This window comes from Marmota marmota, unplaced genomic scaffold (assembly GCF_001458135.2).
Source record: "Marmota marmota marmota unplaced genomic scaffold, marMar, whole genome shotgun sequence".
Classification (NCBI taxonomy): Eukaryota; Metazoa; Chordata; class Mammalia; order Rodentia; family Sciuridae; genus Marmota; species Marmota marmota.
In genome coordinates, this window is record NW_026000169.1 from 2,533,646 (window position 1) to 2,550,391 (window position 16,746).

Sequence of the window (16,746 nt, forward strand, 5' to 3'; positions counted from 1 at the left end):
CTCTTTGTAGGTATCTCCTGCATTTTTGTTGTTGTCGTTCTAAGAACATGTTCTCTACAAATATTCTAAAACCATGAACCTTGTGGCCATATTTTCTTTTGCCAGGTATGACCTGATGAGACTCTTAAAGGAGGCAATGTCAGTGTAGAACTGGAAGCCCCTCATTTAGTACCAGCTGCAGGTTCCACACATGGCTCACACAGGCTCACCCCTCCACCACTCGGACTGGCTTGGGTGAGAGTAGCTACAGGGTGGGGAGCAGGGGCAGCCACAGTAATGAACACTTATGGAATGCTTACTCTGTGACAAGGACTGGTCAAATAAAATAACTCAATTCATACTCACAGGAACTCAAAGAAGCCAGACCTATCAGTACCCTGTTTTATAAATAAGGAATCTGGGATCATGGAAATGAAGACCTTTTCCCAATAAACTAATAGGGGCCAGAGCATTCATCCTGGCAGTCTGACCCCTGAGATCTTACTCTCAACTTCTGTTTTCCACAGCTGCCACCATGTTACATGGTAGTAAGACAGAATGGAGAAGTGGAAGCTAGAAAAACTTAAGAACCCCAAAGGTAACAGCAGGCAGCTAAGGAATACAAGTGCAAGGAACACAACCTGAGTTGCCCTCTGCACAACGCAGAAGTAATCACATCAATGACATTCCCGAGCATTTCTGGAAGACTGTTCTTGATGTATCCCGTGGCTAATGAACACACCAGGAGAATGAAGTCCTTAAAATTCTACTGTGTACCCTCTTCTCATTCTCCACTATCCTCATTATATAGAACCAAACATGCAATATGTTCCTACTAATTCTCTGTCTGTAGGTCACCCATAAACCTTTACTACAAAGCTTTAGAGCAAAGAGCTTAAGAGTGTGAGTGCCAGCCAGACTGGGCTCCAATTCTGCCTCGGCCACTTGCACTAAGTGGGTTTTAAACTGCTTTATGTTTGGGGTATCCTGATCTGTAAAATGCAGGTAATAATTTTCCATATCTCCTAGGGTGGTTTGGAGGGCTAATTAGGTGATGCACACAGCACTGAGCACTAGGCCTATAAGTGCTCACAACACAGTAGCAGCCATTTATTAAATGTCTGCAGTGCACCAGCACTCAGTTAGGCACACACAGGGTGTACGCTGTTTCTGTCCTTGAGAAACCACGTAAACTGGATTGGAGACACAACCACAGTGCATCCACATCTGTGTGGGGGCTGTGGAGCAGGAAGAGGGTAGCGATTCCAGCCTGTGAGGACCAGGAAGACCCCAGAGGGTCCCTGAGCTGGAGGTAAAGGCAGATTAGTCGTGAACCACAACAGGTGAGGTGGGAAGGCACTGCAGACAGAGCGGGAGGCCTGGGGGCATGACTGCCTTTCACATTTTCCTTTTCCTCGGCTTCTGTCACCATCTCCATCTCTACTGCTTGGATCATGTACAGATAAAAGATAAGCCTGGAAAAATAGTTCCATACATAAAGCTAGAAAGATTAGTCTTGCTCTCCTTTCTGACAAGCATTTATCTAGTTTTCTAGATAAATACTGTGAAAGAGAACCTGGGAAGGAGACGCAGAACAAAGATTAAAGACCACAGGTCATAATGCCTAGGTGCCACTCTGCCTTCAGAACACGGGTTACTTCACCATGCTGCCTGCCTTCCCCATTAAACTCGTCCTTCCTCTTGTCCACTGGGAGCCAATGTACTGCACTGAAGGTCCCAGAATACACCAAAAACCTGGAGCAGAATGCAGCTATGAATAATATTATATGTGTATATATTAAATTTACAGTTTGAGGGGATTTTTTTTACATTTTCTCATTTGATCAGCAACACAATTGTCAGCCCTAAAGATGAAACTTTAGAAAAGAAGAGGCACATTCTGCAAGGCTGTACAACTTGCTGGAATCACACAGCCAGTTGGTGTAGGACTGAGGTGGGACCTGGTCTCTTGGCTATAGGCCGGTGCCCCTTCATCAGTATCACTTTGCTTCAAAAATAACTGAAAAGTAGTTTAAAAACATACATGTGGTAATGCTGAGAAACCAGAATTCTATGTAGCACAAATGGATACCCTCCTTCTTTTTTTTCTTTTTAAGATTTAAAAATATTTTTTTAGTTGTCCAAAGACCTTGATTTTTTAATTTGTTTATCTATATTCAGTGCTGAGAATGAAACCCAGTGCCCTACACATGCTCGGCAAGCGCTATGCCACTGAGCTACAACTCTAGCCCGATATCCTCCTTCTTAATAGGAAAATTAAAATGTAGAGGATTTAGCTTTTAAAACATAAATTTATTTTATAGTAAACTTTCCTTCAAGTCAAAAGTTGAAACAGATATTTGAAACAAAGCTAGCTCCCTTGTGTCCTTTGGGGTTCTTAAGTTTTTCTAGCTCCCATTTCTCCGTTATTGTTGTTCCTTTAACAATAATGGTGATTCCTATGAATGTAATACAAGAATAAACAGGATTCCTGACTGCCACCCTCTTGCTCTTACCAGTATACTCAAAGTAGTAGTTTACCAAAGGGTTTGAGAGAGAAATAGATACAAGAAAACAGATAACTTTCAAAATGCCCGAGATTAAAATGAGCAGTGAGGAGCACAGTGATTCCCTCACAGAGGAACTGTACTCTTCCAAGTTCAGATGTGAAGTGTATTTACAGAATGGAAGGAGTTGGTTAAGAGAATGGCACCCAAACCTTAGCCATGTGTAAAATAAAGGAGATGCTGGTTACCAGAGCCATCAATTTCTTACCTTTCATTCTCATCAAATTAAATTAATGTCCAGAAACTGGTTGTTTTATAGGGACCCACCTTTCCATTTTAAAACAACTTTGCCTTTTGCCAAGAGCAAAACACAAAGGAATCTAGAAGAAAGTCACTTTAGCTGAATCTTCAAAGTCCATACTCCTGATGAGTTCCTCTACCTACGATACAAACCTCAGGGCTGGGATGCTGCTCAGAGGTAGTGCACTTTCCTACTAGGTAAGAAGCCCTGGATTTGACCCCCAGCACCACTAGAGAGAGAATATATACAACATAAACCCTTACGCCTTATTGGTGGAGGCAGCTCTCTGATTTGAAGAGCCAGGGCTAGAAGTGGAAGACGTAATTTGGAAGTCTGATTTGCTGCTTATACTTGTGTACCTTGAGCTCTCTAATCCTCACTCTTTTCATTTGAGAAACAGAAATAATAATGTCAGTCTTGTTGTGAGGATTAAATGAGATTACACATGTTAACATAGCCCACAATATAATGGGCTAAGCATGACGGTCTACTGACAACTCATACCACACTTGAACAAAAAGTTGTTCCAAGCAAAAGCAAAGCAACTACTTGTAGTTAACTATTACATTTGGACTCACAGCAATAATTCTTAGCAGTTTCAGTCCACCATTTATCTTTAAAATAACCTACAAAGCCAGGTGTGTTGGCACCTATAATCCCAGTGACTCAGGAGATTGAGGTAGAAGGATGCAAATTCCAGGCCAGCCTCAGCAATTTAGCAAGTCCATAAACAAGTTAGCAAGACCCTGTCTCAAAATAAAAAATAAGGGCTAAGGGATGTAGCTTAGTGGTAAAGTACCCTTGGATTCAATACCCAGTAACACCAAAAAAAAAAAAAAAAAGCCCTACAAAAACTGTATCCAGGAAACTTTCACTCCTTTCCCCCTAATTTCTATCTCAGAGGCACAAATGCATTTGCATCAATAAAACAAACTCCTTGCTATGGTTACTAAACTATCATTCATGAGTTCCAGTGCCAACCTTGACTTCATGAAATCAAAGCATTTCATAAATAGGTACAGGAAAAAAGACATTGAGAAAGTGAATAACCATGATCCCATTTATTCCAGAAAGCCCAAGTAAAGAGAAGGCATTTGGGGGATTAAAAAAAGAAAAGAAAGAAAGAAAGCTCTTATAGTATTTTTCCCCAGAGTCAGCATATGAAAAGTACTACAAAGAAAGGGAACAGAAAAGGAGTATGTGAATAAACAACTTGGAAGAGCTGATTTCTAGTTGAGAAGACCAAGCAAGACATCATGGTGGAGACTGCCTTGACATGGATCTTGAGAAACAATTAATTTACATGGAATTTGAAGGGAAGGGGAACTGCACAATTACTGACAAAGGCCACATTTTTGAAGAAATGTCGTATTGAATACAATGTAGAATGAAGCCCAGACAAAGAAATGAGGCACTAATAAGGGTATATTTTCATTCTATCAGACTAAAGCTGGTTCTAAAGATACTTCCATCAATTCAGCTCTAGCAAATCTCACCCAGGTGCTTAGATGGCAAGGAAATGGGAACATAAATGGTATAAGCATATCAACTTTATCTTCAATGCACATTCATTTATATCCCATCTTTATGGAAGATCAGCATTCTCTGAATACTAACCATATGCAGAGAAAAATGTCACATAAAGCACAAACCTTGTCCTCATGGAAAAAATGGCAAATCAATCAAAAAACAGAAGTGATTTCTCTCTTACGGACTCTAAGAAAACCCATACAGAATTTCTCACTTCAAGAATCCAGGAAAAGGTCAAATTCTCCTAACCAGGAAAGATCTTCCAAGTCTAAGCACCTATCTTTGGCCAGGGTAGAATTTTTCTGCAGTCCTTCTTCTTATGTGAACTAAAGGGAAAAAAATCAAGATACAGACATAAACAAAATAAAATGATTGAAATTGTCTCCATTCTCCCTGAAGCTCAGAAACAATCCTGGAGTCTCTACAAGGTGACATGAGGGAGAGCCACAAACCCTGAAGATACCCATTCTGGCTCCACAGAACTGACCGCAGACCTTATCTATATAGAAACAAATCTGAGGGTAAAGGCTGCAGTGTCTCCATGATCTAGACATTCTGCCTGCACAGGGCCGCCCAGAAGCTATTTGGAAATTCAGATCAATGAATACACTTCTTGATTTTTGCCTAAATATTCAGTGCCCACCAAACACCACTGAGAGTCCAAGTCACACTCACACCCCTTCTCTCTCAACTCCAGTGCCTATTAGCAGATGTCCAGAGAGAACAACCGTTTGTCTTTTTCAAATAACACAGATGCATAAATCTGGGTTCTTTCTTGTCTCTCTACATTTAGGTCCACATTTATTTTAAAAAGGGGAAGGGAGAAAGTAAAAAAGGACGGATGTGAGAAGACTGTTAACCCCAGCAGCCTGATAATCAGTGATTAAAGTCACAGTCAGAGAAGAACGGCATCTTAATGCCTCCTACCCTCTTCCTCCTCCACGTGTCTTTAATATTCCACTTCAGGCACTGAGGGAGGGTAACAGGGCTAGCGAATTCCAACCAGCACCAGGATAATTGCACCATTCACCCCCCTCACTAGTCAATCAGAGTCTGCTTATCCAGCCCCAGTTATTAATAGTTTTCCTACATTTAGTGTTACAAAGGAGTGAAATGAGGCTTTCTCTCCGAAATAAGAAATGGGGCACCCTCAATAAGGACTAAGTGGAACAGGGATGTTTGCAGAACTGAGGGCCACCAGCCCTATTTCACAGCCACACCTGTTTCAAGGGTGTCAAGGAAAGCATTCTCCCTATGCTTCCCAACCTTCAATAGCAGGCCTGTGTCGGTGCTGGGAGAGCTCAGGAGCAGGGTGAACACAGCTCTGCTCTTAATTCAACCAAGGGTTCTATCCACCTTGGTGCACTCTGTAGGTTAAATCCCCTCATCTCCCCAACAATGCGTCTGACCTCTGGCCCAGGGATTCCCCTCCTCATCATATAACAGTATAACTATGATAGGGCCTCATTGTATATGCCAAAATGCTAGGATCAGATAATGTTTAGAGCTAACAGGTCCCTTGTCAATCATCTTGCCCAGAGGTTCTCAAATATGGTTGTGCATTAGAATCCCTTAGGGGACTTTTTAAAATGACCGCTGCTTGGATCTTTCACTGAGTGACTTTAATTTAGCTGTTTGGGGTGGAGCTTAAGCATGGGTATCATTGGTTTTGTGGCTTAGTTTTTTGAATTTGTTTGTATTTAAGCTCTGCGGACCATTCTGTTATTGAACTGAGATTAAGGAGCACTGCTTTAGACTGTCACAGAAATGGGAAGATTGAGATCTAGAATCAATGATTTGCATGTGGTCACAGAGTAAGCACCACAAGCAAATACAAGCTTCTGACTCCCAAGACCTCTACCTTTTCCACTGTCAGATAAACAGCTGCTGGATAACCTAAAAAAAAATTTTTTTTTTAATATTTAAAAATACCCATTACTTACAAAAGGAATGCCCTGGGCTCTGAAGAGTGAATGCCTAGCACTGGCTGACTTACAGGACATGTATCCCAAGGTGACTGGTGGGGCAGGGCAGTGGAAGAAAAGCATTAAAATAAGATTCGATGGACATGGAATGTGGCTTTACACCACATGGTTAATGTCAGGACTATTTTGACAGTCTTAAAATGGCATTTGTGGTAGGGATTGGGGGACAAAATAATAACCAAGGTTGACTGTCAGCATTAATGCTTATTATCCTATCACACACACATGTGCACACACACACACACACATTCACGTATCTCATGCATTATTGTACCTAAATTGCACCAATACATTTAATGCATTTAAGGTTATTTTGGCTACTGGTTTTGGTAGGTAAGTCACTGCACAAACACTCATATACACACAAGTCTAAAGTGTGGGAGTGCATGTGGGGTGTGTGTATTAAGATACACACAGAAAATACACTGATCTTTAATGGTCCTACTGTGGTATCTATGTGACCAGACCATGGCCCTACAGGTGGAAGGATTGCTTCTGGGTTTCTGGCCATTTTCTCAGAGTACAGTTAGCTGTGGGAAGGAGAATTAAAGGCATCACTGAAGCTTCAGGTGTCTTCAAGACCCTCTTCTCTCTCTGAACAATGGAGTGCTTTTAAACAGTCATTGTTATTTTTAAGTTCCCCCTCTCAAAATGAAACAAGATTTGGTTTTCTTAGAAATTTTAACTTATTGAAGTGCCAAGAGGGTCTACATACAAGTTAATGATAACATTCTTCTTTCTGAAAAAAAAAATTCACAATCCTAATAAAGCAATGAGCACAGAGATGGGGGATGGTGTAGCTATATCATAGTGTGTCTTTCCTGAGCTGGGTGAATAGGTCAGAGCGTTAACTAATCAAAATCTGAAATTGGCCTCATCTAAGAAACTCTCTACTACAGGCTTTCCCCTTCCCTAAAATACTGGACTCCAAAAAGGAGGAGGGCCATAATCTCTCTCTGTCTTTCCACAGGTCTAGCCTGGCCCCTCCTCCTCTCCTCTCTCCCAGGCACAGCCTTCTTGCTATGCCTAGGCTGCTCTGTGTCTCAAACACGTCCCTTGAAATGCATGTCCCTTCAGTGAGCCAGTGGTGGGCATTTACTCACCCTCAGATCTTCAGAACCAGGATACTCTCTTTGTATACAATGGACATCTAAAAAGTCTCCAGATTGATTTTAGATTCCCTTTGCTAATGACATGAATACAAGCCACAACGTACAGAGAAATGGCGAAACTGGAGGGAAAAAAAAAGGTATAAGGAAGGAAAGCAAGAAAAAAATGCAAACAAAATTTAGGGAAACATTCATTCAAATCCATCTTCCCTTTAGGCACCAACACTACAATTTAATCAAGCAGTGACCTAGGGCATTTCCCATTATTTCTACACCTGGGCATCCCCATAAAGCAAAAACTTGTAAAATGTCAGGCCACTCTAGTAAGGCAAGCAAAAAGCGTCTTTAGAATGCCTTGGGAATCACCGGGCCCCTCTTCATCCATCACTCCTCTTTGCCATTAACAGAAAGCAGCTAGTGGCTGAATGGCACAGCAACTCTTTACCTCATGACTCTAGAAACACACGCGGCTAGGCTGGTCCTTCATTCCAAGTGGCTTGGCCTGGGCTAAGATCCAGCTCTTTCCTTGGACACAAATCAACTAACAGCTGTCCCTTTCTTTGTAATGGCCATCAATAAAGTTAGCTGCAATCCAGTGGTCTAAACTGAAAACTATATCATTTGCTCATTCTAGAGACGAGTCTAATAAATAGAACTAGGATTCATTAACTATAGAATTACAAAGCAGAAATTAGAGCCTCTTCCCTCTCCATTTAAGAAGACCCTGACTTTATTCTCTGTCTTTATCACTTGGAATCTGAATTTTTTTTCATCAAAGAAACCGCACTTTCCCATGTTGCCCTTTTTCCTGAGTTAGGAAAGCCAGGAAGAGAAGGAAACTTGCCCTTCTACACCTACCTTCCTCTCCATATGCTCTTAGTCCTCCCCAAAAGACCTACCTCTCCTCTCCTACAAAACTCCTGTTCTTCAAGATATAATTTAAATGTCAACCCCTTCCATGAGGCCCTCCTCAAGTCTCCCCGGCCTCTTCTTTGTAGATCTTGCCTAAATATACCACCGACTCCTTGCGCGTCTCCTTCCCAGCTCCTCAGCTACAAGGGAGGCACAGAACGGAGCTAATTCTTTTTCATAACACAATGACAAATATTGGTTCTTAACAAATATTTATTGAATCACTGAGTAGAGCAAAACATAAACATATATTAAGCTTAAAGAAGAAGACAGAAAAAAACTAAGGCATTAATAAAGAGGTGAACTAAGAAGCAGGAGAACATAAAAAGAAAAATAGAAGGAAAAGAGTCATCTATGAGAAAGGCCAGAATAAGAGCAGAGATGGTGAAAAGAGAAGAGGCCAAAGATATATAAAGTGGAAGAATAAAAAAGAGAGGAGATGGGTAAGCTTAAATACATAGGTTCCTTTTTGATTTTATTTTTTTATATAAGAACAAAGCAGAGGTGTTGGGAGTCCCAAAAGTACAACATATGCGACACTGCCAATGTTAACCATGACATATAATTAAGTGCAGAGATGGTGTAGATGGTGATGCATGGTACAGCAACTCTAGTATCACCTGGGAGCTTGTTAGAAATGCAGAATGTGACATCCCACCCCAGAGCTAGTGAATCAGAATGTGCATTTTAACAAGATCCCCAGGTGACTCTTATATGCAACAAAGTTTGAGATGCACTGATGTAGACATTTGAAATCCACAGATAACCACCTCCACATCTCATTCTAACTGATGGTATGTTACACAAAGCACCAGTACTCAGGACTACACAATCTTAGACAAATCACCTACTGCCCCTGGATCTAAGCTTCTTCATCTAGTAAGCGGAAGTCAGAGCAGATGCCTTCTAAAGTTCACAGAGCTCCATATTCTCAATCACGTCTAACAGTATAACTTCAATACTTCCTATAGCCACCAGAACAAATGATGAACAGCATCACTGGCTAATGAATACTGCACTTTCTCTGTTCATTCACTTCGTATTTTCTGAGTACCTATTATGTGCCATCACTACACTAGGAAGAAATAATTATAAGATGATAAAACATCTCTCCCACCGTTGAGAAGCTCACAAACTTCTTTGGGATACATATGAACAAAATTAGGAGAAAAATAATGAAAAAACATGAATACATGCTGAGAAAACAGGAAAGGCAAAGCAATCCCACTGTTTGGGGCAGTCGTGAAGAATTCTGACAAGGGGACAACACATGCAGTATGTCCCTTCTCCGCCAACCTCAGGGGTGGAGCAAAAAGAAGAAAATCAAGTAATGGGAGAACATCAAGAAAACAACCACTGGTCCTTAAACACATCTCTCTGGTTCAAAAAATCCCAAAAGTTCATCCACTCAATGGATTTTGTGTAATGGCCACAGGCAGACAATTAACAGCCACAAGTGGACCTCAAAAACCCACCTTCTCTGAGTTATGTGTGCTCCCTCTACTGACTATATTCTGTTCTTCCATCTTCAGCCTCCCTCTGGAAAATAATATCAATTCAACCACTAATCTACTCTCCCTGGAGACTTCTTCTTGTGGTTGCAAAGAGGAGATGCACTTTAATAAATGTGAACAATTCATTAGACCAGTAACTCTCTTGATCTATATTTATTTATAGAGAAAGACTACACTAGTATCCAATCATGTGTACAGTAACAGAGGAAAAAAAAAAGATACTTTATTCAAAAGAAGAAGTTTCTAGAATTCTTAAGGAAGGTATAGAATGACACTCAGGAAAAGGAAAAGCTTAAATTTTCTAGCTTATCCACTCCTGACCTCATCAAAATGCCAGAGCTGAGCAGTTCTACAAGTTCCAGTCTTCATTGTTGAAGACAGAGGAACACCATACATGACAACAGTTTTCCAACCTGTACAACAATGAAGTCCACCCTGGCTTCCTTCTCTTCTCTGGCTTCTATATGCTGGTTTGGGGCTACGGTTTCCTCACAGACAATCTGTGCTTTCGCCTGACTCCTTTATTTCATAGTCCATAAACCTTAACTAAGTGTTTGCAGCCTGTTAATACTAGTGAATATGTCACCTTCATTTGACTCTTGAACAGGAAAAAAAAAAAAAAAAAAACAGAAAACAAAAATCCTGTCCCCTGGGTTCATCATAGTTGTGGAGGAACTAAAAGAATATTTTACAAGGTAATGATGTTCCCAAGGCTAGATCGGCTCAGTCCTATTTCTCCTTGTCAAACACCACTAGTTCTACCAACCAATTTCAGTTCCCAGGTCTCTCTTCCAGGTGGTCACTGCCCCTCCCCATGCAAGGCTGGATGCATGCATGTGAAGGTCAAGGAAGAAAGTCAAGGTTCTGAAGCCCTTTTTCTGGAGGTAAAGCAGGAACAAAAAAGCAAGGTTCCTGCTCTTCATCCCTCCTCCAGAAGAAGTCGCTCTTCTCAATTAGCCTAAAATAGTACACCTGATGTACAAAGTAGTGACTACAGGAATATTTCTCTTTCCCCTCTTTTCCTGACATTTTTCCTCCTTCCTTATTCTCTCTGCCTGCATTACCCCTGACAAAAACTACACATATCCAGCAGCAAAGCAAGACAGGTTTCCTAAAGCTAGAGCCAATGGGAGAGAAAAATTAGACAATTCAGTAGCACACCCTGCTTCTCTCCTTGCATTTAGCATCTGTCTCTACAGTGCCAATATCCTTCTGTTCACAGATCTGACATACTCCACCACACCTGAAACACAGAAGATCACCATGTGGAATTGCTTCCCTTGAAATCGCCACTCTAACCTTCTTTACTCTGTTTTCCTGGGAAGTCTTTATTTCCTATTAATTTTTTTTCTTAATTGCACATCATGGAGACTCCTTGATTGAAATTAAATCTGCTCTTCCACCCACCAGCAGCCACACTGCTTTCCCATGTTACCCACACTGTCAGGGGGTGGCAGAAAGAGAGAAGACAAAATAGAACCCAGTCAGCTCTTTGTGCTGTGAGGGGAAAAGGGAGAGAGAAGAATGGCCCTACGATGGCCCAAAACACCATTGGGTCATAGTTTCATGGACACTGTCCACAAGGATAGGTAACACCTGCCTCCACACCAGGGTCTCCAAATAGGCTTTGGATGTCAAAAAGATACAGACCACCTGTGGCAATTCCTCCTTGAATCCTAAGGAGTCCTTTCCAGTTGGATCACCTTTCCTTTCTCTTTACACCTTTCTCACCCCCTTTTCCTTATCTTTCTCAGCACTCTCCCCTTTTAACCTCCTCTCCTTCACCTAGTCTTTGGGCCAACTAAGGACAGCCTGCAACTTGGCTTGATCCCATTAGCATTCAAGACAAATGAGGTGGCTGTCAAAAGGCCTCATCACCAAGGAACATTCTGAAGGACCTACTCACTGCAAAGTGCTGTCATATGCACCACGGATGCAAAAGGGACCATGTGCCTGCCCTATGGATACCACCTCTTTGTCCGTCCATTTGTATGAAATCATTGCACATGGAACTGCCTTTCTCACCCATACCTCTGTTCTATTTTGAAGTAAAATTAAGAGTTCATCCTCCCACTTGAGGGAATAGAAGCAGATGGGGAACCAGCTCAGGTGTCTCTAAGGTGAGCACACACCAGATAACCTCAGCTATTTGTAGACATGGTGACAACATGGTTCAAATTGGGATCCCACCCTCTCACTCTGATTACACCATGGTTACAGATTAGCGTTTCAGCAATAAAAGCTCAAAAAAAAAAGAAAAAGAAAAACCTGGAAACCTCAGGAAGAGGAACAGTAAATTTGGATTATTTCCATCCCTTCTGGACAATAAAGAACTATCATCTATGGTCATCTTGAGTAACAGGACCTTCTGCTACTGTCCCCCACATCCCATTAGTATTTTGGGATTGTTTCAAAGGATTGTTATTTTTTTTTAATGCCAGAAAAAAAAAGATTTGTGGGAAGAAAGAATACTTTTAGGAAGACTATTGATGCTGATGATTCTGCTACATATTTTTGAAGACTTTTATCCCATTTTAATTACTGCATTCAGATGCCTTCATGGTTTGGGGATGTATGGTCAGTGGAGCAAGAGGAGCAGCCTGTTCACCATGATGGCCCTCCAGCCCATGAATGATCTGATTTTCTCAGGAGTTGTCTTGGATTGCCTGAGTGACTAGCAGAAGAGTCATTAGCTAAGTCTTTTCCATTTCTCCTGCTATTTCTGTTTTCAAGTTCATTAAAACATCGCCTAACCACATTTCACATGTTGTAAAAATTGATCAAAGGGGGAAAATTAATTCTATTTTTTGAGGGCACAAGACTAACACATGCAAACAGCACATCTCTTTGTTTAACACAAAGACTCACGTGTCGAATTCTGCACCCCTTCCACATGCACAGCATTTTAGAACTCTGCAAGATAGCCATTTTGCAAGAGTGTGGAAGTAACAGTTTGCTTGGAGGATGTGTGGGTATAAATAGATGTGTAGACAGAAGGAGAAATTTACAGCTCAAAAATAATAGCACACAAAAAATATAAATTAAAAGCAGAATATTGACTTCTTTCCATGCTCAGAATATTGAATTCCTTCTTTCCATGCTCAAGATTTAAGTCCTCTTAATCTGCAGCATCCTTCAATTCCAGGTGTTCTTAGACCCGCCCGATTCCCCATCTAGACCTGCCCCTCTGCAATAGGCCTCCCGGGATCTCTGGGCCCAGTGTCAACCTTTAGACAGCAAGTGGACTCCAGGGCAACAATCACAGTAATCTCAGTCATTATTTTTAATTTTTAAAAGGTACCGAAAGAGATGCCTAGAAAGGTAGAGACAGGAGATAGGGAGAAAGGCATGAAGATGGCAAGAGGGTAAAGCCAGCTTGGGGAAAAAAAAAATTCTAGATTCCCATTAAAAATCATAGCTTAGCTCTGGATGAATAAAATGATTTAACTAGAAAATCACACAGGTCTCCCGGCTGCCTGTGTGTGTGTGTGTGTGTGTGTACATATACACACACACACACATACATATCGCATGTCTTCCAACATATTCTGTGCCTACATATATCCACCCCCCAATGCCCCCCAAAACCCAAAACCTGTTTGATGAGAAGGAAAGGGAGATTTCCCTCTTTGTGATAAGCCTTTTTTCCCAAACAGCATTATTTTGGTATCTCCTTATCTTTTCTTCCAAAAAGATACACTTGAGAGACAGATAAAGCAAGGAATCCCTACCCCAGGTGAGGAAAAAATAAAATAAAATTTGCCCTACCTTGGTTTGTAGAAGCCAAACCTCTAGACGGACAGATTAAGGGAGTGAGCATGTTGGGAATGTCCAGTCTCCTCTTCTTGCTTGCATATCCACATAAGAAAGACGAAGGATAATGAACAGAAGATAATTTAAAATCCAATTTAGCGTAAATTTTGTTTTAATCTTGTGTCTTGAAGAGATGCAAATTCAAAGAAAAAGATTTAATTCAAAGGTATTTCAGGGTACGGAGAGCAGCTCACAATGCAGAATCCAGAGTAATTATTCCGTTTGCATGTGAGGTTAGTGGCTGGAATATATTTTTAAGGATTCTTCTGGCAATTATGGTTTTTGATTTTTGGAGCTTTAGTGGAGGAGGATCTGTGTGGAGAAGCTGGGGGCCGGCTCCGTTCCTCCGTGGAGCATGGTCATTCCCAAAGCGTCCCCTTCCTAAGGGGGAAAAAAGAGGCGGTCAGGGTTTGATTTGAGAGTCCCCCGGAGGGTGAGAAAAATGCATTCCGAAAAAGATATCAATTCGTTATATGGGAAAGGGGGAGGAAACCCCGCATTTCCCACAGAGTGCACACGAGAGGAATTGAAAACAGCTGGCACCGGTCTATAAATAATTCAGAAAAGGTCTGGCTATACCATTCCTGGGACAGGCATGGATGAGAGGTGGGAAAGCCAACCTGAATGGAAGAGAGAGGGAGGGAGCGAGTGAAGGAGGCAAGTGGAAAGGAAGGAAGAAGGGAGGGAGCAGAGGCAAGATACAGCAACACACAAACATGCAGAAACACAATCCCCACTTAACTCGCCAGCAAGTGCGGCCCCCAGCCCCATCTGCATTGCTGCTGACATGTTTGTCTCGCTCTCCCCATCGTCTCTAGCAGCAGCGCCTCCTCCCACCCCGGGCTTGTGCTGAATGGGTCTGATTGTGCACGGGGTGCACACTGGGCATTTCTTGGAAGGGGCACACTGACACGCGCGCACACACGCCCCCGACGCGCACGCGCCCCCACGTTCACTCACACTCACCCCCGCGCACACTCACCCCCGCGCACACTCACGCCGCCGCCGCGCTGATGTGCAGCGCACTGGGCTTCACCTGCAACGTGTCGATTGGACGGATGGTCGCGGCGCGTGGCTCCGGCCCCGGGCACCGCTGCCCAGCCTATCTGCTAGGTGAGGGGATTAACCCCCTCAGAAAGACCAAGGCCAGCCCTACCCCTTCCTCCCCCAAAAAATCCTTTTAAAAAGCCACGTCCAAATTAGCAAGTGCCGGATTCTGCTGGATTTAAGAGCTTTACCTAATACCAGGTTGGTTAACGGTTCCACTGCTTCAACCCTTTATCTGCCTGGCACCCCTAAACCCCAAAATTGAGTCGAGAGACTCCAAAGCGAGTATTTACGTACCAGCTATGAGTGCCTTGGCATTGCAGTCTCCGAAGAGGGTGGCCGGTGGCGGGGGGTTGAGGGTTTTCCTTTCCTGCAAAGCAGGATTAATGATCCGTCTCGGGGGTTTTGAAGTTCACGACTCTTCTTTGCAAAGCAAAAGGAAATGCATTTGGACGCCAGCACTTCTGGATAGTGGCGATCAAGAATCACCCTGACGAGCACTTTCGATAGAGTGAAGCCCCGAGATTTCCTAGAGGTGAAGAAGCCGAAGGAAGTGGTTTTTGAAAGGGGGTGGGGGGGACCTTCCTTTCTCAAAAAAAAAAAAAAAAAGGGTGGGGGAGGTGGAGAGGCAGGAGCCCAGATTCCAGTTGGTGATGATCGGAGCCGGGGGAGGGGAAGCGGGCGGGGGCAGGCTGTGCAAGTCAACTGCACGGCAGCGGGAGAGGAAGAGGAGGAGGGGGAGGTGGGGGAGAATAAGAAAAATGTGTATTAATCACCGGCGACTAGGCGGGGGAGGGGGGAGCACGGGGACAGCACAGGTCGCCTGGTCTGGATTTGGGTCTCACACCCAGAAACGTGCCACACACACACACACACACACACACACACACCCCTACCTACCTCTCACACACGGGCTCTGGTGGGAGGAGAAACCCAGGAAGCTAGGGAAGAGGTTTCTGCTCTCAGGGTGTGTGTGCGAGCTTGTGTCCTCTTTCTCCACACCCCCCACCCCTCCCCACCCCCAAACTCCTTCACCCCCTCACTCCAATTGCTAAGACTCTGGCGGAGGCAGCTTCCCACGTCATGTGCTGGGGGAAGTGGGGTGGGAAGGGGGGAAAAGGCTTAACCCGAGTCTGTGGCGCCTCCTCCTGGCCTCAGGGGGGAACAGCACGAGGGAGGGCTGCTTAGGGTGGGGGGAGCTAGATAATGCCCCCGGTGGGCAGTCGCGCTGGGTTGCGGAAAGCATCTCAAAGGCGGAGCTGCAATTTGAAATTAAGACCCCTGCATTACTGTCCATAAATCAGTCTTTGCTTCACAAGTGCATTTTGTGCTGGACTCAGTTTAAGGCTGAGTTCTTGCCTTCAAGAAGCTTAAGATCTATTTTAAGCCCCAAAAGGCTGACTGTTGACACGATAGAGAACAAAGCAAGGTAAATGTAACTAAAGGCTAAACTGTATAGTACAGACTGTAAGTATGTTTTTCTGGCTGCTAGTGAAGATTTGAGGAGTTTGTAATTTTGTGTTAAAGTGGATCCTCTTATTTAAAAGTCTTGAGAAGACACAATGATGAGACAAATGAATATTCCCCATATGAAACTAGATTTTATAGTATTTACAAACTCACCCTCTAAAAGGCAAACATCTATTCATTACTCTCTCTTAAGCTTTTTTATATTTTAATTGCACTTTTCATCACCTGTAGCATTATTTATTTTTAATATTAATTTGCCATATATGCATGGTTTTTACTCTCATTCATTGACTTCTCAAAGACGGAGAATATTACAATGGTGGAGTCTTTTCATATGGGTTATACTATGGGCTTCTCACCCACAGTCCTGAGAAGCAGTCCTACAAACACACAGGAAGCAATGCTGTGTGAAATGGTTATACCTAGTAACTTGGAGCTTGGGTCTATGAAGAAGAAATCAGATGTGTGTGCTGTCCTATAGACCAGACAGCACTCAGTGCAACTGAACAAATTCTTGTTAGGAGTTTTACTAGGCTTTTTCTTAGAATCTAAGATGTTTAAGACACAAACACATACACA

General features: G+C 42.8%; 1 protein-coding gene across 1 annotated transcript in view; it reads right to left on the minus strand.

The window, feature by feature from the left end:
* The window catches only part of Grin2b (glutamate ionotropic receptor NMDA type subunit 2B), a 413,750-nt gene extending 398,057 nt beyond the window's left edge, over positions 1 to 15,693 (minus strand). Inside the window, exons 1-3 of the mRNA XM_015498186.2 lie at positions 15,598 to 15,693; positions 14,995 to 15,226; positions 13,606 to 14,031 (exon numbers count right to left, since the gene is read on the minus strand). The gene's annotated coding sequence lies outside the window, so the exon portion shown is untranslated. The remainder of the gene's footprint in view (positions 1 to 13,605; positions 14,032 to 14,994; positions 15,227 to 15,597) is intronic.
* Positions 15,694 to 16,746: the final 1,053 nt, after the last annotated feature.